The sequence below is a fragment of the Sturnira hondurensis genome, unplaced genomic scaffold (assembly GCF_014824575.4).
Source record: "Sturnira hondurensis isolate 20B ecotype Veracruz unplaced genomic scaffold, ASM1482457v3 Scaffold0008106, whole genome shotgun sequence".
Lineage (NCBI taxonomy): Eukaryota > Metazoa > Chordata > Mammalia > Chiroptera > Phyllostomidae > Sturnira > Sturnira hondurensis.
Genome location: NW_028080737.1, coordinates 771,851 through 793,062, shown reverse-complemented (window position 1 = coordinate 793,062; position 21,212 = coordinate 771,851). Strand labels below are relative to the sequence as shown.

The 21,212-nt window shown below is 41.3% G+C and overlaps 1 pseudogene; it reads left to right on the top strand.

Moving 5' to 3' along the window:
• Window positions 1–12,672: 12,672 nt before the first annotated feature.
• Window positions 12,673–12,981, top strand: LOC118992177 (small nuclear ribonucleoprotein E-like; annotated as a pseudogene).
• Window positions 12,982–21,212: the final 8,231 nt, after the last annotated feature.

Sequence of the window (21,212 nt, the reverse complement as noted above, 5' to 3'; positions counted from 1 at the left end):
TTATCTTAAAAAATGTTTCCTACCTCTGTCCACTGAAAAGTCTTAGAAACAATCACCAATGGAAATGAGTACCACTTGCTCTCTGACTGTGGTTTTTAAGTACTTTTTCCCACTAAAAAGAATTGACGTTCTTATGAGACATACTTGATTCCAGTTTGAAGAAAGAGTTCAAGGAGAGTATGGATATACACAAGCTGGTGGGGCTGCTGTGTCAAACAGACTGGGTAGCCAACTTGGGGAAGCCAACTCTGTTCGATAAATATGGACTGCTTTGAGCATCAGTGAGGATGACTACAACACATAAATAAATGCAAAATATATTCAAATCCATGAGTTCATAAAGTTACATAAACTAATGTATCACCTTTAAAGGGATGTTGGGGAAGACATTTGAAAGCTGGCAAAGAAAGAAAGGATCAAGCGTTTTCCCTGGCTTTCCTACAGTACAACAGTATTCCAGCCAGTATACAAAGAAATAACAGAATGTTACCATTTTAAAACCCTTAATGAAATAGTGGGTCTAGGCAATGATTATGAATGCCAACATTGCCAAAAACAGGAAATTAAAAAAGGAACATCCAGGCATTATGAGCTTCCTGATGAGAAAATACCTCCTATGAGGTAGTCTTGCCAAAAAAATGGATTCTGAAACTGACCAAATCTCCAGAGCAGTGCCTGCCTGATAGAAACAGAATGTGGATCATGTATATATACTTTAGAATTTTCTGGGAGCTACACTTTAAAAAATGAAAAGAAATAGGTGAATTAATTTTTATATTTTAACAATATATCCAAAGTGTTAATATTTCAACACAATATAAAAGTTAGTAGTGAGATTTTTAATTTTTCTTTCATACTAAGACTTCTAAACAATCCAATGCATGTTTTATACTTACAACACTTTACTTTGGACTGGGCCACGTTTGAAGTGCTCATTAGCCACATGTGGCTAGTAGCTACCATACTGGACAGTGCAGGTCTAGGTCAATTTATAATGTACAGAAAGTACAGGGGACAAATGAACATCTTAGGGCACTATGAGTGTATAGTAAGCATAAGCCAGACTGAGGCTCTATAAGGCACATGACTTGGTTTCTTCAAATAAATTTTAAGGTGAAAAAACAGATGGAGGCAGAACCTATGGACTAAAAGAGATTTAGAAATACCAGTAGAGTTGCAGAAGACAGATTTTTGATTCGAACAAACTAAAAAATATTTGTGAAAACGAGAAATAGGAAGAGTACATTTTTTTTGGTAGGGAGTCCTTTTATATGCTGAAATATTTATGGATTAAATGATAGGATAGCTGGGATTTGCTACAAAATTATCCAGGAGGAGGTAGTGATTAAACAAAGCCAGATCAGTTGGTAATTGCTGAAGTGGGTGATGGGTACATGGAAGTTTATTTGTACTATACTCTTCTCCTTACTTTTGAGTACGTTTGAAGTTTTCCACAATAAAAGTTTTTCAGTGAGCATCAACACCTGTCTTAGAGTTGTGAAGGTTAAATAAGATAATGCATGTACAGCACCAAACAATACCCAACAGGTATTAAGCACTAGGTAAATGTATAGGTTATTGCTTTTTTTAAAAAAATGTGTACTTTAAACAAAAATAGACCCTGAAATGAGTCTTCCCCCTCACACAATTTACAAGTTCCTTTGAACTAGATTTGTGGTTGTCTTATCTGTACCATCTGGTAAATGATCCGTTCACTGGGAAAACTGGAAAAGAGAAAATATGGCAAATGTTAGCTCTCAATGGCAAAGGCTAGAGAGATCGAGGATGGGCAAGACTTATGTGTATGCCAATTATGTAGTTTTTAGTTGTTTAAATATGCAAAAACCTAAAATAAAAATGCTGAATTTAAATGTAAGCAAGAAGAAATGAAACAATCACATTAACCACACAGAAGAATTAGCCTAAATAAGTTTTGACAATAGTACAGAGTGTATATCGTTAGTGAAATATATTCTAAGAACAAAAATAGCTGAAGATACCTTGAACTTTATATAGCAAATCACTTGTAGTGATATTTGTATTGCAATTATTAAAGCATTTTGTATGCATTGTAAGGTGGAGCAAATGATAAGTATATTGGTGATGTTGGAAACCACTATGTAAGGAGGGAGATACAAATATGGAATGTGGGGAGGGGAGAAAGAACCTTGTCTTGGTTTTGAATTGTCAATGTAGGATTTAAATAAAACAAGTACAATGTGGATTTCTAAGCTCTGCCCACTAAAAGGGTCTAAGAAACGTTGACACTCCACTAGCAATGAGCACATCTAGCACCAAATCTTGGTTTCTAAATACCAATCTCCAAGGTCAAGAACCAGGGGCTACTTGAAGAAATGGTTGACTCTGAGTCTTTAGCAGGAAACAATACAAGGTGAGCCTTGCCAGTAGAGGGACAGACTGGCACCATATGCCTCCCAATATGATGAATAAGGACAGGACATCACCTCTGTAGTGTTCCGTCAAAATATGCAACCTAAATCCAACCATGAAGAGCCAGATAAATCCAGAATGTGGGACATTCTGCAGGTCAACTAGCCTGCCATTTTTTATTTTTTAATCAATGGCATGAAATACAAAAGCAGGAGGAAATGTTTTAGATTAGAGAAGACTGAAGAGACAAGGCAACCAAACTCCATGAACCTTGATAAAATCCTAGATCAGGGGGGAAAATGACCATAAAACACTTTGGGGGAATTTTTAAAAATCAATTTTGTTAAAGTATAATTTATACACAATAAAAGGCACCCATTTTAAGGGTACAGTTCTGTGAGTTTTGACACTTTTATGCCCAGGTAAGCACCACTCTCAGTCAAGAATTTAACATTTTCATCACTCCAAAAAGTTTCCTTGTGCTTCTTTGCTTTCAACAACTCCCTCTCCCCAGGTAACCACTGATGTGATTTCTATCACTATAGTGTCAATGAAGAAATTGAAATAAAAACTGTAAATTAGAGGGTGTTATTAAATAAATGTAAATTTTCTTAGAAGTGATAAAGGCATTGTGGTTAGGTAGGAAAATGTTTTTATTCCTGGGAGATATATGCTATGGTGTTTAGGGGTGAATTATCATGATATCTGAAATTTACTCTCAAATGGTTCAGTAGAAAGATTATACAGAGATAACAAGGGCATGGCAAAACAATAATTGGTGAATCTAGGTAAAGAGCATATTAAACTGTTCCTTCAACTTTTCTATAGGTTTGAAGTTTTTCTAAATAAATTGAGGAACAAAAATGGAATTTTCATCTCAGACTTCTTTTAAAAAAGATTTATTTACTTTTAGAGAGAGGGGAAAGGAGGTAGAAAGAAGGGTAGAGAAACAACCATGTGTGGTTGCCTCTCACACACCCCCAACCGGAACCCAGCCTGCAAACCAGGCATGTCCCCCGACTGAGATTTGCCCCAGCAAACTTCCAGTTTGCAGGCCAGCGTTCAATCCACTGAGCCACACCAGCCAGGGCAGGTTTTTAAAAATGTGTCTCATAACTGCTCCCTCAGAGAAAGATGAAACAAAGACAGGTTCAAACATTTATTACCTTCGCACTCCTCTCTTTTCTAAAAAGCATTAGGATTCTGTAAAATCAGAAGGTCTAAGCCCTGGCCGATGTGGCTCAGTTGGTTGGGCACTGTCCTGCCAACCAACCAAAAGGTCGCTGGTTTGCTCACGTGAGAGGCAGCCGATCCATGTTTCTCTCTCACATCGATATTTCTCTCCTTCTCTTTCTTCCTCCCTTCCCCTTTCCCTAAATATAAATAAAATCTTAAAAAGTAAGAATACCAGAAGGCCTAAGACATTTTGCAGCCCCCCCCACCAAGCCCCCTCCTAAGGCCCAGGTTCAGAGTTTAGGGTTTGGGGTTTGGATTTGGGTCTGGTCATGGGGATGGGGAGGTCTCTCCTCTTCACACTGAAATCACCCCCTTTCTTACTCTGTTTCAACTGCTGTAACAAAGTACCACTGACTGGGTGGCTTATAAACAACAGCAATTTATTTCTCAATTCGAGGGGTTGGAAGTTTGAGACCAGCATACTAACATGGTTGAGTTCTGGTGAGAACCCTCTTCCTGGTTACAGACCCCCCTCTTGTTGTATCCTTACATAATGGATCTCTCTGGTCTCTCCCTGTAAAGATACTAATCCCATTGTGAGGGCACCACTCTCATGCCCTAATCACCTGCCAAAGAACTCCTCACCTCTTTTTAAAAATGTTTTAAAGTATATTTTATTGATTATGCCATTCCAGTTGTCCCATTTCCCCGCTTCATTCCCCTCCACCCTGCACACCCCTCCCCCAAAATTCCCCCCAATTAGTTCATCTCCATGTGTCATAAGTCCTTTAGCTTCTACATTTCCCACACTACTCTTGCCCTCCCCCTGTCTATTTTCTACCTACCGTCTATGCTACTTATTCTCTGTACCTTCTCCCCCCTTCTCCTCCTCCCACTCCCCTGTTGCTAACCCTCTATGTGATCTCCATTTCTATGGTTCTCCTGATCTAGCTGTCCTCTTGGTTTGCTTTTGTTTTAGGTGTGGTTGTTAATAACTGTGAGTTTGCTGTCCTTTCACTGTTCCTATTTTTTATCTTCTTTTTCATAGATAAGTCCACTTAACATTTCATATAAGGGCTGGGTGATGATGAACTCCCTGAACTTGACCTTATCTGAGAAACACTTTATCAGCCCTTCCATTCTAAATGAAAGCTTTGCTGGATAGAGCAATCTTCGATGTAGGTCTTTGGATTTCATGACTTGGAATACTTCTTCCAGCCCCTTCTTGCCTGTAAGGTCTCTTTTGAGAAATCAGCTGACAGTCTGATGGGAGCTCCTTTGTAGGTGACTGTCTCCTTATTTCTTGCTGCTTCTAGGATTCTCTCCTTCATTTTCATCTTGGCTAATGTAATTCTGATGTGCCTTGGTGTGTTCCTCCTTGGGTCCAATTTCTTTGGGACTCTCTGAGCTTCCTGGAAGTCTATTTCCTTTGCCAGACTGGGGAAGTTCTCCTTTATTATTTGGTCAAATAAGTTTTCCACTCATGGCTGTTCCTCTTCCCCTTCTGGTACCCCTATAATTCAGATGTTGGAATGTTTAAAGATGTCCTGGAGGTTCCTAAGCCTCTCCTCATCTTTTTGAATTCTTGTTTCTTCATTCTTTTCTGTTTGGTTGTTTCTTTCTTCCTTCTGGTCCACTCCCTTGATTTGAGTCCGTTTCCTTCTCATCACTATTGGTTCCCTGTACATTTTCCTTTATTTCACTTAGTATAGCCTTCATTTTCCCATCTAATTTGCGACCAAAATCAACCAGTTCTGTAAGCATCCTGATCACCAGTATTTTGAACTATGCATCTGATAGGTTGGCTGTCTCTTGGTTGCTTAAAAGTATTGGTTCTGGGGCTTTGATTTGTTCTTCTGAATGAGCCATTTTTGGTCCGTTTGCACCTGTTACATATGAGGGGCGGAGCCTTAGGTGTCCACCAGGGCGGAGCAACCTACTTGCTGGGTTGTGATGCCGTAGGTGGGGGCAGGGTCAGAGAAGGAATAATGGTGCTTGTTCCGCTCTCTCTCTCGGATTTTGGTCTCCTCTGCCACTTCCCACAAGCAAATTGGGCCCTTCTGGTGCTGGTTCCCAGGTGGGTGGGCTTATGTATGTTCTACGACCCTATGGGTCTCTCTAGAAAACTCTCCTGTGAGGCTGGGAGCCACTCCCAGCACCTCAACCCCCACAAGTTTTTTCAATCAGTGCTTTTAGGTTTTATTTCCTGTTGCTGGGGCCCTGGGTTGCGTGGTCTGGCTTACTGCACTTTTTTTTTTTTGGTCTGGTTTATCTGCACGCGGATGTGCGTTGGTGGTCAGCCAACTGCCTCGCTGGACTCACTGGGTTTGCTCATTTCCTCCCCGCATCTGGGTCGCTAACCACCGCCTCCTCCTGCCGGGACCCCTCTCCGCTGGCTGCTGACTCTGCCCCTCTTACCGGTCTGGATGAATGGTTCGTTGTTGTCGGACTTAGGTACAGTTCAATTTTCTGTCTGTTCTGGTTGTGTTTTTGTTTCTAAATCTTTGTTGTCCTTAAATTTGGTTGTGTGAGGAGATACAGTATTTCCACCTACACTTCCATCTTGGCTGGAAGTCTGACCTCCTCACCTCTTAATAAATACCAGCTCATTGGGCATTAAGGCATTTCATTTCAACACGAAATTTGGGAGGAACACAAACTATCAGTCAATAACACACTCCTTTCCATAGTCCTCTGGTTTGGACAAATGGAAGAATTGATCAGCCAGGTCTCAACCTGAGCAGGTTGGTCCTCATTAAGTACAGACAGATCCAAGGTGCTGGCAAGAGTTGCTATGCCTGCCCTGAGAATGTACTGTTCAGACCTGACTTGGGGGGTATATTTCATGGAAGGCCCCAGCTGCGTTCCTCCTTTGGATCCACCACCAGGTTCAGGCTAAGGCCACATTTTCCATGTGCTCTTCCCAGCAAGTGATCAAGCACAAGCCTCCGTGTTGAGGCTGGCTCATTTTGGCAAGTTGTGGAGCTCCTCCAGTGGGAAACCTTGGCTGAAGACTCCTCACCGTCTGGCTCTACTTATCCTGGAACTACTCTGTAGTTTGAGAGTCCTTCTACCCACTCCTTCCTTCCCCTCTCCTTCCACAAGTGTCAGACCTGATCAAGGTCTGAGGGCTTTCCTTACCTTTTTATCGCTTCCTCCTCCAATGGCTCACTTTTTTTGTGTGTCTAATCTCATCTTGGCATCTGCTTCTTAGCTGACCCAAACACATATACTTTTTCTCTGTCACATGTTCTATAAAAGAAGACTAGGGTCAGAATTAGCAGAAGCCAGATTTGCTTCCGAAAGCTGGTATTTTCCCTCAGTGTGTTTATATTAAAGGAAGGAAGAAGAAGAAGAAAAAGGAGAAAGAAAAAGGTCAGCATTATATTGAGTGGTCAGGTCAGAGAAGTCCTTTCTGGGGAGTGGCCTTTGAACAGGCAAGTGGATAAACAAATTGGTTTATAGTCAGCCACTGAGATACTAGATCCCAGGCACACCAACCAAGACAGATGCATTTCACAAACAATAACTGACTAAAATAGAAGGCAAAGTACAAAAGAATGTATATAGTGTGGCACATTTATATAACATTTACAAGTAGGCAAAATACTATGTTATATTCTAAATGGATTTCTGAAAGTAAAGGTATAAAAACAAGAACAGGAGTGATACATATCTAATTCAGGATAGTTGTTATCTCTGGGTGGGGAGGCTGTGGAGAAAGGGAAATGGTTACCAGAAGAAGGAAGAAAAGCAGGAAGGAGGTGGGAGGGAAGGGGTGTGTGTGTGTGTGTGTGTGTGTGTGTGTGTGTGTGAGAGAGAGAGAGAGAGAGAGAGAGAGAGATGCATACCAAGGATACAAACTTTGGAAACAGATGTTTCTTTTGACTGAAGCCTGTGCAGTGCTTAAAGTTGAACAGAAGTAAACAGTTCTGATTTGGGGGTCCATCTTATGCACAACCCTAGAAGGAAAATCATAAGAGTTTGCAATGATTCCCTATCTATCTGACTTTCCTCTATAGATTAATCTTGCTAGTGGGTAGGACCATGACCCTGAACACATTTTGGAGGATACTGTGAGGCTGGTTGATTGGTCCAAAGCTTAATTTCTCTGCCTTTGCCACCCCGCCCTCACCCTCAACGCTGAGAGATCTGTATGATCTGTACAAGTTCTAACACTATCTCCAGCCAAAGGTTTCAAAATAAAGGGCCAGGACCAAGAAGGACAAGTCTGAAACCTTTCGAAGTTAGCCTAAGTGTCCTGTTTTCACTTCTCCAGAAATGACCAGCCCTCTTAAACCGTTCCCTGGGGCCAGAAGATAGCTGCTTTTAAATGTCCAAGGCTTGCATTTTCAGGGTGTACAAATTTAAGCTAAGAGTAGGCTTAAGAAGACTCAAAAAGGAGCAAGGAAACTCTGTTTTCTCCAGCCTTTCTCCTTTTCGATCTTTCATTTAATCCCTTCCATCCACTCTCCCCTCCCTATTCCAATTACAGTGGCTGCATAAAAGTCACCCCAGACTACATGGCTTATGCTGGTGTGAGAACAGACATATAGACCAATGGAATAGACTAGGATAGAGAGCCCAGGATTGAACCTTCACATAAATGGTCAACTGACTTATGACAAGGTTGCAAAGACTATGTAATAGGGAAAGGCCAGTCTTTAACACCTGATGCTGATAAAACTCTGGATGCACATGCAATAGATGAAAGTGGACCCCTATCTCACATAATACCAAAAAAGTAACTTAGAGTGGAACAATGATTTAAATGTAAGAACTAAATCTGTAAAGCTCTTAGGAGAAAACATAGAAGCAAATCTTGGTTGGGCAATTGTTTTTTTAGATATGACACCAAAAGCATGAACAACCAAAGAAAAAAATAAGTTGGACTTTTTCAAAATTAAAAACTTTTTGCTGCAAATATTTAGCATTAAGAAAGTGAAAAGACAGGACTTCTGGTCAAGATAGCAACATAGTTAAATGCAGTATTTGCAACCAACACAGCCATATCAAAATTACAAGAAAAACCATCATTCAGAGCTGCCTGAAATCTAGCTGAATAGACGTCCTACAAACAAGGGATTTAAAGAAGAAGCCACATAGAGACTGTTAGGAGGGGCAGAGACATGGAAGGGTCTGGTCCCACACCCACCTGTGGAGGATAAAAATCTGGAGGGATATCTTGGCTGCACAGGTCCCTTCTTGAGCAGTGAGGGGTCCCAGCCCCACACCAGGCTCCCAAGCTCAGCATTCCAGTGCTGGGAAGAGGAGTTCCCATAATTTCTGGCTGTAAAAACCATCAGGGATTGAGGCTGGGTGAGATGGAGGGCTTCTGGAGTCCCAGGCAGTTCCTCTTGAATCCAGGCAGTTCCTCTTAAATGCCTTGCATATAGACTTACTCTGACTCACTCTTTCTGAGCTTCAATGCTGGGGCAGCAAATTGGAGGGCACCAGGGACATATGAGGAACCGAAGTACCTGGCATCAGGACGAGAGCTGGGGGGCAGCTTTCTCTCAGATAAAAGTGCTGGCAGAGGACATTGTTCCTTTGATGAGCCCTGTCTCCACAGAGCCAGCAGGTAGGTGCCATATCTGACTCTCCATCAACCTAGTTATCACTGTTCACCCCTGCCCTGGTGATTCCTTGAGACCCTGTACCCCCCAATTTGTGGGCCCACTTGCCTTTTCCATATGAATGACCTGTCTTGGCATGTCTGGGCTCACGCTTCAGACTTTCTTAAAATCTCTCAAACAAGCAGCATCTTGTTTGCCTCAGTATGCCCCATATCTCTCACTAAGTGACCCCCAGGCCTGGCACTATCAGCAGCCAGCCTTGATTCACAGCTTGGCCTCTCCTGGGCACCTCCAAGCCAAGCACAAGTAGTAGGCAGCTGCAGATTCCTTTGTAGCTCAAGCTGAGTGGCCCTGGGCAGAACAGAGGTGGCAGCTGATGTTGGCCTGCACCTCCTGAGAGGCTCCAGAGCCAATTCACCCAGAGGACAGCTTCAGACCACATCAAAATACCACCCAACCACCTCCACCATGATACACTCAAAGGGTGGACTCAGTGGGCACCAAAGCCCCACTGAAGTAAGTCCTGCTCTGTCAAGTGGGGCCCTGCACAGCTGATCCTCTGTGGTGATCAGTGGTCGCAGCCAGGGAGGGCTTGCAGTGGGTTGACCTGGGGGTAAATCCCTCCCATTGATCTGCCAACAGCCATCAAGGCTCAACTACAAAAGGAGGGTGTACACAGCCCACATGGGGGTGGGCACAACTGGAGTTACCAGCTTGAGAATTTTGGAAAGTCGTGTCACTGGACCCTACAGGATACCTACTATATTAGACCACTCTACCAGGCCTAGGAGGCATAGCAGCTCTACATAGAAACAAACACATGGGGGGGGTGCCAAAATGAGGAGACAGAGAAACATGCCTCAAATGAAAGAACAGGATAAAATTCCAGAAAAATAACAAAAAGCAAGCAGATAAGCAATCTACTAGATGCAGAATTCAAAACACTGGTTATAAGGATGCTCGGTGAACTTAGGGGAAAAGTGGTTGAACTTAGTGACAACTTCAATAGCATAAAAAAGGGACATGGAAACCATAACAATGAACCAGTCAGAAATGAAGGATACACTCATTAACTGAAATGATTTACAGGGTATCAGCAGTAGAGTAGATGATGCCAAGAATCAAACCAGCAAGTTGGTATTTAAGGAAGCAGAAAAACATTGAATCAGAACAATAAAAAGAAAAAAGAATTAAAAAAATAAAGATAGCGTAAGGAGACTCTGGGACAACTTCAAGAGTAGCAACATTTGCATCATAGGGTGCCATACTGAGAAGACAGAGAGCAAGAAATTGAAAACTTACTTGAAAAAATAATGACAGGAAACTTCCCTAACCCAGTGGCAGAAATACACATACAAGTCCAGTAAGTGTAGGGAATACCAAACAAGATGAACCCAAAGAGCCCCACACCAAGACATATCATAATTAAAATGCCAAAGGTTAAATATGAAGAGAGAATCTTAAACACAGCAAGAGAAAAGCAGTTAGTTACCTACAAGGGAGCTCCCATAAGACTTCTAGCTGATTTCTTAACAGAAACTTTGCAGACCAGAAAGGATTGGCAAGAAATATTCAAAGTGGTGAAAAGCAAGGACCTACAACCAAGATTACTGTACCTAGCAAAGCCATCATTTAGTATCAAAGGATTTATAAGGAACTTCCCAGACAAGGAAAAGCTAAAGGAGTTCATCACCACCACCACATCATCACCTCAGCCATCTGTACACAATGGCCCCTCCAGGCTCACTTTGAGTACACTGGGCAATCTACCTGTAGGAATGTGTATTGTTTCTCACTAAATGACCTTTGTTTTGAGGTTGGAGTTTTCTTTGTATTCCCTTTGCCCTAGCACCAGGCCTGAGTACCATGCAGCCATATTTTCCTTTACAAAGAGGAAGTTACCTTATAGTTTTTCATAGAAACTACTTTATCAAAATGTAATGTACAAAGTATACACAAATCATAAATATATATCTTTTAAACATATTTTATTTCAGTATTACATGAAATGTTAAGGGGAGAAGAAGGAGAAGGAGAAGGAGAAGATTAACAATAAAATGACAATGAATACATATCTATCAACAAATGCATCTAAAAAAAACAAAATAAATGGAGAAACAGAACTGAAGCATACTCATAGATACAGAGAACAATTTTGACAGTTGCCAGATGGGAGGTGGGTTGGGGAGATGGGAGAAAAAGGTGAAGGAATTAAGTACTACAAAGTAGTTGTTACAGAATAGTCATGAAGATGTAAATTGCAGCATAAGGAATATAGTCAATAATATTCTAATTGCTGTGTATGGTGTCAGATGGATACTACATTTTTTGGGATGATCACTTAGTAAGTTATATAATGTTTAATCACTGGGGTATACACCGGATCTAATATTATATTGTATGCCAACTGTAATTGAAAAAAAGTGATTTAAACAAAAAAAAAGAAAGTAAAAAAGACAACCCATAGACTAGGGGAAAATATTTGCAAGTCATATATCTGATAGGGGATATATGAAGAATATATAAAGAACACTTACAACTCAATAATAAAAAGACAAATTAAATTACTCATTTAAAAACAAGAAAAGGATTTGAATAAACATTTTTCCAAAGAAGATATACAAATGGCTAATAAGTACAAGAAAATATATTCAACATCATTAGCCATCAGGGAAATGCAAATCAAAACCACAATGAGAGCCCTGGCTCGTGTAGCTCAGTGGATTGAGTGCGGGCTGCGAATGAAAGGGTTGCCAGTTCGATTCCCAGTCAGGGCACAGGCCAGGCCCCCAGTATGGGGTGTGCAAAAGGCAACCACACATTGATATTTCTCTCCCTCTCTTTCTCCCCTTTCTCCCACACTCTAAAAGTAAATAAATAAATTCTTTAAAATAAACCACAATGAGAAATGACTTCAAATGATACAGCAACTTTGGAAAACATTGTGTCAGTACTTTAAAATGTTAAATGGAGAATTTTCCAAATGCCCCAGCAACTCTGCTCCTAGGTATATACCCAAGAGATATGAAAACCTATGTCCACAAGAAAACTTGTACACACATATTCATAGCAGCATTATTCACAAAAAACAAAAAGTGGGCAGAAACCAAATGTTTATCAACTGATGAATGGATAAATGTAAAAATGTGGTCCATCCCTATAATGGAATATTACTTAGCAATAAAAAGAAATAAGTAGTAACACATGTTACAAACTGGATGAACCTTGAAAACAGTCTGATGAGTGAAGAAGCCAGACACAGAGGACCACATATAATACGATTCCAAGTACACGAAATGTCCAGAATAGACAAATCCATAGAGACACAAAGTAGCTCAGTAGTTACCAAGGGCTGGGGAGGAGGGTGGAGGAAGGGAATATGGAGTTTTTTACGCGGTGATGAAAATGTCCTAAAGTTGTGATGTTTGTACAACTCTGAATATACTAAAACGAACTATACACTCAAATGAGTGACTTTTCTTCCGCTTCTGGTATTTTATTCCAGAAGTAGCTTTCTGAGGTAGCGCATGGGTTTGTGTGGTCTTTGTCAGCTTCCACCATGGCATACCATGGCCAGGGCCAAAAAGTGCAGAAGATGATGGTGCAGCCCATAACCCTTATCTTCAGATAGTTGCAAAGTAGGTCTTAGATTCAGGTGTGGCTTTATGAGTAAGTGAGTATGTGGATAGAGGGCTGCGTCATTAGTTTTGATGAATACACGAACCTTGTATTAGATGATGCAGAAGAGATTGATTCTAAAACAAAGTCATGAAAATAAGTAGGTCAGATCATGCAAAAACGAGATAATATTACTCTCCTTCAAAGTGTCTCCAACTAGAAATGACTAATGAAGTGAGAAATTGTTGAGAAGCAATACAGTTTGCGTTTTTTAGGTGTTCTGTGTTGTGGCTATAGCCCTTTAACATTTATTCATATTATTTTAATTACCCTTTTGTTATTACCAGACTACAGTACATGCTATGTGACTGTTTTTATTAAAAAATAAATAAATGAGTGAATCTTATGGTATAGGAATTATATTTCAACAAAGATATAAAAAAAGAAACTTCTTGCTTCAAACCAACAACATGTTTATTTTGTGCATGAATCTATAACTTGAGCAGACCTCCTATGGGACAGCTCACCTATGCTCCACTTGGCATCAGCTGAGGTGGCTCAAAGGCTGTGGCTGAAATCATTGGGAGGCTCCTTTACTCACATGTCTGCTTTGGCGGTTGATGCTGGTTGTTGGCTGAGACTCCAGCTGGGATTGTCAGCTGAAACACCTACACTCTCCATGTGGCCTGGGATGCTTCCCTACATGGTGGCTGGGTTCCACAGGCCAGCATCCCTAAAAGAGGGGGGACCACAGAGAAGCTGTCTTTCCTTTTTTATGCCCTACTTCTGCAACTCACACACTGTCACTCTCACCACATTCTATGTGTTAGAATTGAGTAACTGAGGCCAGCCTGTGTTGAAGAAGAGATTGATTAGGTTCCATCTTCTACAGGAAGAGGGTCAAATAATTTGGAGTCTTGCTTTGAAGCCATCACACTCCCTTTGTCTCACACATGCTCAAAATCTTTACAGAAGGGAAACCATTCCATGAGTGTAAACCAAGGGACCACACTGACATGACTCCAGAGAACACAGGGCAAGGTAAAGGACCAGTTTGGGCCAGATGCTTACATGTACTTGTCTTGGGGTCACCCCAGAGGATGGCAGGGCCTGTGTGAACCAAACAGTGTCCTGTCTGAAGGGACCAATGCTACTGTGAGACAGGCCATTGCTGCAGTGCAACTCCAGGTTGCCAGCTGTCCTGATTTTTCAGAAGAGAAGCCAGTAATCTGGATTTGTATGTGAACCCCCACAATCATTTATGCCACTGATAAAACATGGGGTAGGCTGAACAAATGCAGTCTGGTTAGGCCTGGGCCCCCCAGTTTGTAAACTCTGTTATAAATTCATGGAGATTTTTTTTTCACTCCCATGGAAATACGGAATAAAAGTTTCCAAGATTGTGCTCCCCTGTGGTCCTGATGATTCACCCCTGCTGTAGGGGCAAAGAGACCATATCAACAGCCTCAGCCACAAATGCTCCCCAGAGCAACAGTGCAGTGAGGCCACTGAGCCTGGGGTCCTGGTTCATTTTCTGGTAACTAAATAAATAAAGCCAGTGTAGAGCATGAATTTAAAAAATTTCTTTAATTTAAAAATTCTAAATTTTTTATTGCACAAAATGAACTCCGAGTCCATGGGAGTAAGGGAGGCCAGGTATTGGTGAATATCCTTTCAACTTTCTTTTTCTGTACGTATATATATATACATTATATATATTTGTTTTGTTTTTTTCTCATATTGTACAGGTGTTCTATTTTTAAAGTATTTTATTTATTTATTTTTAGAGAGGGGAAGGGAGGGAGAAAGAGAGGGAGAGAAATATCGATCAGTTGCCTCTTGCACACCCCCAACCGGGAACCTGGCCTGCAACCCACCCAGGCTTGTGCGTTGACTGGGGAGTTGGACCAGAGACCTTTCAGTTCATAGGCCAGAGTTCAATCCACTGAGCCACATCAGCCAGGCTTGTACAGGTGTTTTATAAGTAGCTTTTTACACATAATGTATCATGAACATTGTTCCACATTAACAAGTATGCTTCTCTGTTATTATTTTTGATGATTAACATGGTAATTTACTGTAGTAGGATGTATTTAATTACTGTCTTGTCATATATGTCAGGAATAGCTTTGGACTTGAGGACCAAAAAACAAAAAAGTGAACAACCACACATGAATAAACTATTAGTGGCTTATATAAGACAGAAACTTAAAGTTCATTCACATCAGAGAAATCTACAGGTAAGCAGGACTGCATCTGCATACCATCTCTTGGCTCTGACTCTTTCAACACACTGGTTTCATGTCATGGCTCACTAAAGAGGAAGGCAGCTGGATGCCCAGGAGCACTTAGGTGAGGCAGGCACTCAGTTTCACTTAAAGGAACTCTCTGAAGACTGTGGGAGCACCATTTCCCACATACTAGTCCAAGTCTCATCCCACTTTCCCACTTCCAACTCTAATCTCTCCCTGGCTGAGGCCCTTGTGATGTTTTGGAGTCCCCAGCTGAACCTGCCTTCTCTGCTACCTGAGACCTCCAGTCAGACACCAGATACCTCACCCCCATACAATGCTTCCTACCACTTGTCAGTTCCCGTTCACAGCTCTACTGTCTCTGAGGACCTCTGAGTTACCCCAAATCAAACCACGATTGGCTGCAATGTCTCTCAAAACTTGTCTGTTATTTTCCCAGACCAAAGCCCAGAACGCAGGCCATTCAGTGCCCAGCAACAAGGCTGGGAGGCTTCAAATACTTGCACTCCCCTCCCCACCAGCACTCTTTCCCTCCAAAGCATCCAGGGCACCTTGTTCCCAATTCCTCTCTCCACCACCTACCCTTCTACACTAACCTTTCCCAATCTTCTCTTCTCCCAGAGGTGTGGCTTCACCTTCACACCTACTTCCCCCTTTAGCTCTTTCAGGAACCTCCCCCAACATTACACTTCTAAAAAGAAGTAAAATAAAGTCAAGCTCAGACCAGTGTGGCTCAGTTGGTCAGGTATAGTCCCACAAAGTGAAAAGTCATGGGTTCAATTCCTAGTCATGGTGCATGCTAGGGTTGTGGGCTCTGTCCTTTGTCAGGGCATGTATGAGATAGAACCAATTGATGTTTCTCTCCCATCCATGTTTCTCTCCTTCTCTTCCTCGCTCTAAAAGCAAATAAATAAAATCTTTAAAAAAATAAATTAAAATAAAAAAATAAAGTCCAGTGTAAGTCACTACCCAAAATTCATGCTTAAAATAAAACTTCCAGAGTCTCATGAGGGCCTTATTTCTTTTCTGGTTCCTGGAACAAGACAGGGCGCACTATATCTCTGCTCTGGGGTATCATAAATTCCTTGAAGACAATGGCCCACCTTAGTATAGAGTGACCTCAGCCATCTGTACACAATGGCCCCTCCAGGCTCACTTTGAGTACACTGGGCAATCTACCTGTAGGAATGTGTATTGTTTCTCACTAAATGACCTTTGTTTTGAGGTTGGAGTTTTCTTTGTATTCCCTTTGCCCTAGCACCAGGCCTGAGTACCATGCAGCCATATTTTCCTTTACAAAGAGGAAGTTACCTTATAGTTTTTCATAGAAACTACTTTATCAAAATGTAATGTACAAAGTATACACAAATCATAAATATATATCTTTTAAACATATTTTATTTACTTTTAAAGAGGGGAAGGGAGGGCGAAAGAGAAACATCAGTGTGTGGGAGATACATCAATTGGTTGCCTCCCACATCCCCCCAACTGGGGACCTAGCCTGCAACCCAAGCATGTGCCCTGACTAGGAATTGAACCAGTGACCTTTCGGTTTGCAGCCCTGCTGGCAATCCAGTGAACCACACCAGTCAGGGCTATATCTTGATGAATACCTGAATTTTCACAAACTGAACACAACCTTATAACCAGCAGCCAATTGAACCAGAACATGGCTAGCACCAAGAATGCCCTTGATGTTTGCCCGCTTCCAGTTGCCTCCCCACCAAGTGTAATGCCTGGCTTCTGTTTTAATATGATAAATTAGTTTGACTGAGTTTTATAATTTATGTAAATGGAATCCTACTGGGCATATCTTTTTGTCTTTGGCTCCTTTTATTCAACATTAGTTTGTGAGATTTACATGTGTGGTTATGTGTGGTGGTAGTTTGTCACTCTCATTGCTATGTAGTGTTCCATTCTGTGAACATTCCACTAAATATTGATTCATTTGACTGGTGGCAGTTGCCTTATATTATTTGAATCCTAACAAAATCTCTTGCTTTGGAGGACACTCTCAATGACTTGATTTTGAACAACAAAGTGGTGTTTGGGGAAGACCCATTAAATGGAAATGGCATCGATCAATGCTGGCTTGTAATGCTTAGAGTGGTCACTTAACAGAATTGGTTTACAAAAGGAAAAGGAAAAGAAAGAAAAAGAAAGGAAAGAGGAAGAAAATAAAAGAAAGGAAAGGATGTTTTCTTAGCCAGCCGGGGCTCCTGTCACAGAGTACCATAGACTGGGTGGCTTATAAACACACATTTATTTGTCATAGTCCTGGAGGCTGGGAAGTTCGAGATCAAGGCAATGACAGATTTGTTGTGAGAGAACCCACTTCCTGTTTCATAGATAATCTTCTTTTTCTGTGTTCTCACATGGCAAAAAGGAACCGAGAGTTCTCTGGAGACTCTTTTAAGGCACTAATACAATTCATGAGGGTTCCAACCTCATGACCTAATCACCTCCCAACGACCTCCCCTTCATATACCACCGTATAGGTGATTAGGATTTCAACATATGAATTGGAAAGTATGATGAGGGACACACATTCAGTCCATTGCAGAGACAAAGTGAGTTAAATAAGATTTAGTTATTTCTGGTTCTGACACAAATGTTGAATGTTGTCATGAATAAGCTCTTTAATGCTTGCATTCAAAAACAAGTTAGTAGGCATTTTGAGGAGATAACAAATGCACACAGAAAGGTGTGAAAGAAAGAGACAGCCTAATGGTTGGGCAATGAGTACTTGTAGCTTTGGATAAAATTTCCACTCGGACAGGGTAAGGTCTCAAACTACTTAGTGATTAGAGCAGATGACATACTCTGGAAAGCCTTGTCAGGTGACGGAGGCAGTATAGTGATAAATAAATGACATGTCAAAGATTTGTGGGAACTCTATTTTTGAATAAAATAGACTTGGGCTGTGATAGTGGAAAAGGTAATATAATCTTGATTAATAGATTATTTTAATGATATGTACTTTTAAATACATATAGATAACTGTGATGGTTTAAAAACAATATATCCACTTATTCTTTAACACTCCTCCCTTAATGAGGTGGAGCCAAATTCTCTTTCCTTTGTCTGTGTGCTGAACCTGGTAGTTTGCTTCTAAAATGAACGGAATAAAGGAGACATGATGATGGGTGGCTCTGGAGGCTAGGTCCTAAGGCACTGTGAACATCTGGTTGCTTGGTCTCTTGCTTTCTTTTAGATTGTTCTGTCTGGGGGAAACTGACTACCATGTTGGGAGCTGCCCTATGGAAAGTCCCATGTGGTGATTGAGTGAGGGAGGCCTCTGGTCACTACTAGTGAGAAACTGAGGTCTGCCAACAAATGCATAATTTTATAGCCCCTTCAGCTCTGGAGCCCTGGCCTGCATCTAATATTTTAAGCCTAAAAGTAAAAAGTAGATACGGAAGGTATTTTGGGGCCTTCTTATTAGAGAAACTCAGGATCATTTTACACTTGGCCATTTAGGACATTTCATTCATTGACTGGTTTGAATGGATAGATGAGTCTGTACTTAAGAAAGAATAGATTTCAGAATGGAAGTGTCCATTGGCAGAAACCAATACGGATGCTGTGGCACTGGTCCAGCAAGCAAAGATGGGAGCCTGGGCTAAGGTCAAGGTTGTGGGGAATGGATAGAGGAAGATGCTTAAAGAGTCAGAAAAACATTTTGGAGCAGAGATTCTCCATTATGGATCCTTGTCAGATAAAGCTTATGAACCCCTTCTCAGAATAGTGTTTTACAAAGCATATAATAAAATAATAGGATTACAGAGTAAATGAATTATATTGAAATATATTATCAAAATACCAACCCTCCACAAATCTCTGACGTAGTCATTGTGTCCAAAAACTAGCTGGCATTTCCCACATTGAGGTGTGTGTGTGTGTGGGGGGGGCTATGTTCCTTCTCCTTGTATCTAGCTGACCTTAGGAGGAGCTTTGCTTGACAATAGAATGTGGCAGAAGTGACATTCTTGCACTTCTGAGGTTAGCTATGTCAGAAGAAGCCTGGCAGCTTCCTCCTTATTCTCTGAGCAGTTTGGAGCTGCGAGCCACCAGATAAGAAGTCCCACTATGCAGAGGCTGCCATGATGGAGGGCTCACTTGAACAAATGACATGGACAGGCTAGGCGACTGCCTGGAGGGACAGAGAGACAGAGCTGCTTAGGGAGCTCCCCGTCATTTGGATCATCCCATCCGAGGCCTCTGCCTTCCCCTGGAGCCGATATGGGGCAGCCTGCCAAGCCCTGCCCAAACTGAAGTTTCAAGAGCAAAAGAAACAATCGTTTTCAGCCACTAAATTTTGAGGCAATTTGTTACATAGCCTAGATAACCAGAACCAGAACAGTAATAGATGTGCCTCTGAATTATGAAGTAAATAATAAGATTTAGCAGCAGACCTAACAAATATCATAATTTCAAATTAGCGATGTAATCAATATATTGAGAGATCAGAGTCCACTATAATGATATGAAAATATCTGTGATTTTGATTAGTGACCAAGTCATAGGTGCTGTTAATACAACTGCAATTGTTGTCTACATGCATGACTGAAGGACATGCTAAATTTCCGTTAAAGGCTAATGAAAAGAAAAGTAAAAAGATTTCCCATCCCAGTTCACAAGTCTCACCAATTCTATCCCAAGTCAAGAAGCCCTATTTTAGAGAGAAATCGGGGCATCCCTTTGATGACGGATTCTGTTCTTAAGAATTCAGTGAAGCTGCTTTTATAGGCAGCTGAACAGACTGTATTTTAAAACGTGTTTTACCAGAAGCTTTAAAAATACTCCTCCTTTCATTCTTCTCCTTGCTCTTTCACGTTCTTTCGCATTTTTCTTCTATAGCAGCTTTTGCTGTTTCTTGGTGTTTTCTGCTCCTCCTGGTCCCCAGAACCCAGAAGATCAAGGTTCCCTTGCCTCTAGCCTGGAAGACACAGAGGTTCTCTGAGCCTTCAGTTGTGCCTGTCGCCATTCACTGCCCTGCTGCCAGAGGGTGCATCCTAGAAACACAAATGCCATCTCATTCTCTAGCTCCAGCTCCCATGTCCACGCTGGTGAGCAAGAAGGAGAAAAGCTTCTATGATGAAGACATTCCAGAAGCAGGCTCCTTTCTCCTAGCCACTGTGATTTTATGATACTCCCTTACAGTTGCAGCCTCTCTGGGTTTGCTTTTGAACTTCCACCCTCTCTGAACACTGTCTGTATTCATCCCCAAGGCTAAAGGACTTACAAGTGAAGAAAAGGGCCTTATCACCTCTTTTAGGAGGCGTTGCCTCAGCTCCTTGTCCTAAAGATTAGCCACTCCTTCCTTGTTGGCCCACCCACTCTATTGAAAGATGGATTTTTCCTTACACATTTTCTTGAAGGGCAGCACCTGTACAGAGAAGTGCATATATTACAAGTGTATTGCTCAATGGATTTTCAAAACTGAAGGGACCTGTTGCACTTGTGTGTAAGCAGCACCCAGAATAAGGAACAGAACCTTCCTGGTTTCCAAGAAGTCTCTCCGTCCAGTCACTAAACCCCTTCTCCCAGAGGGTGACTGTTGTCCTGACCTCTAACTGCAAAGACTAGTTTGGCCTGGAATCAGACAGTTTGTGCCGTTTGATGTCTGGCTTCTCCTGCTCAATATCATCTTTGTGAGGTTCCTCTGTACTGCTATGTGTGATTATATTGTTTATTCTCACTGCTGTATCATATCCCACTGAGTGACAACACCAGTTTCCCCGTTCTGCTGTTGATGAACATTTGAGTAGTGTTTAGTTTGGGTTTATTACTAAAAGTAGTGCTACTGAATCTGCCTTTTGGTGAACATGGGCACACAATTCTGGTTGCATATATACATAGTAACCTACAAAGACTTCTTGAAACAACTACAACAATTTATTGCACATCACTATAATTTTAATGCCTGTTTCTCCTATACTTGGAGCATCTTTAACAATGGGCTGCCATCACCATTTAGCTTATAGTACCTGTTCGGTAAATACTGTTCAGAGGAATGAATATTAACAAATTGTTAGAAAAAGGCATTCCTCCTATGGCCTTCATATTGTGTCATCCTTCTATTCTTAGTTAGCTTATCCTAGATTCTGGTTATTTACCATTTATATTTTTCTATCAGTTTGTTACATTTCTATCATAAATTTACACAAGTCCTTTGCGGAAGAACCTCACACACACA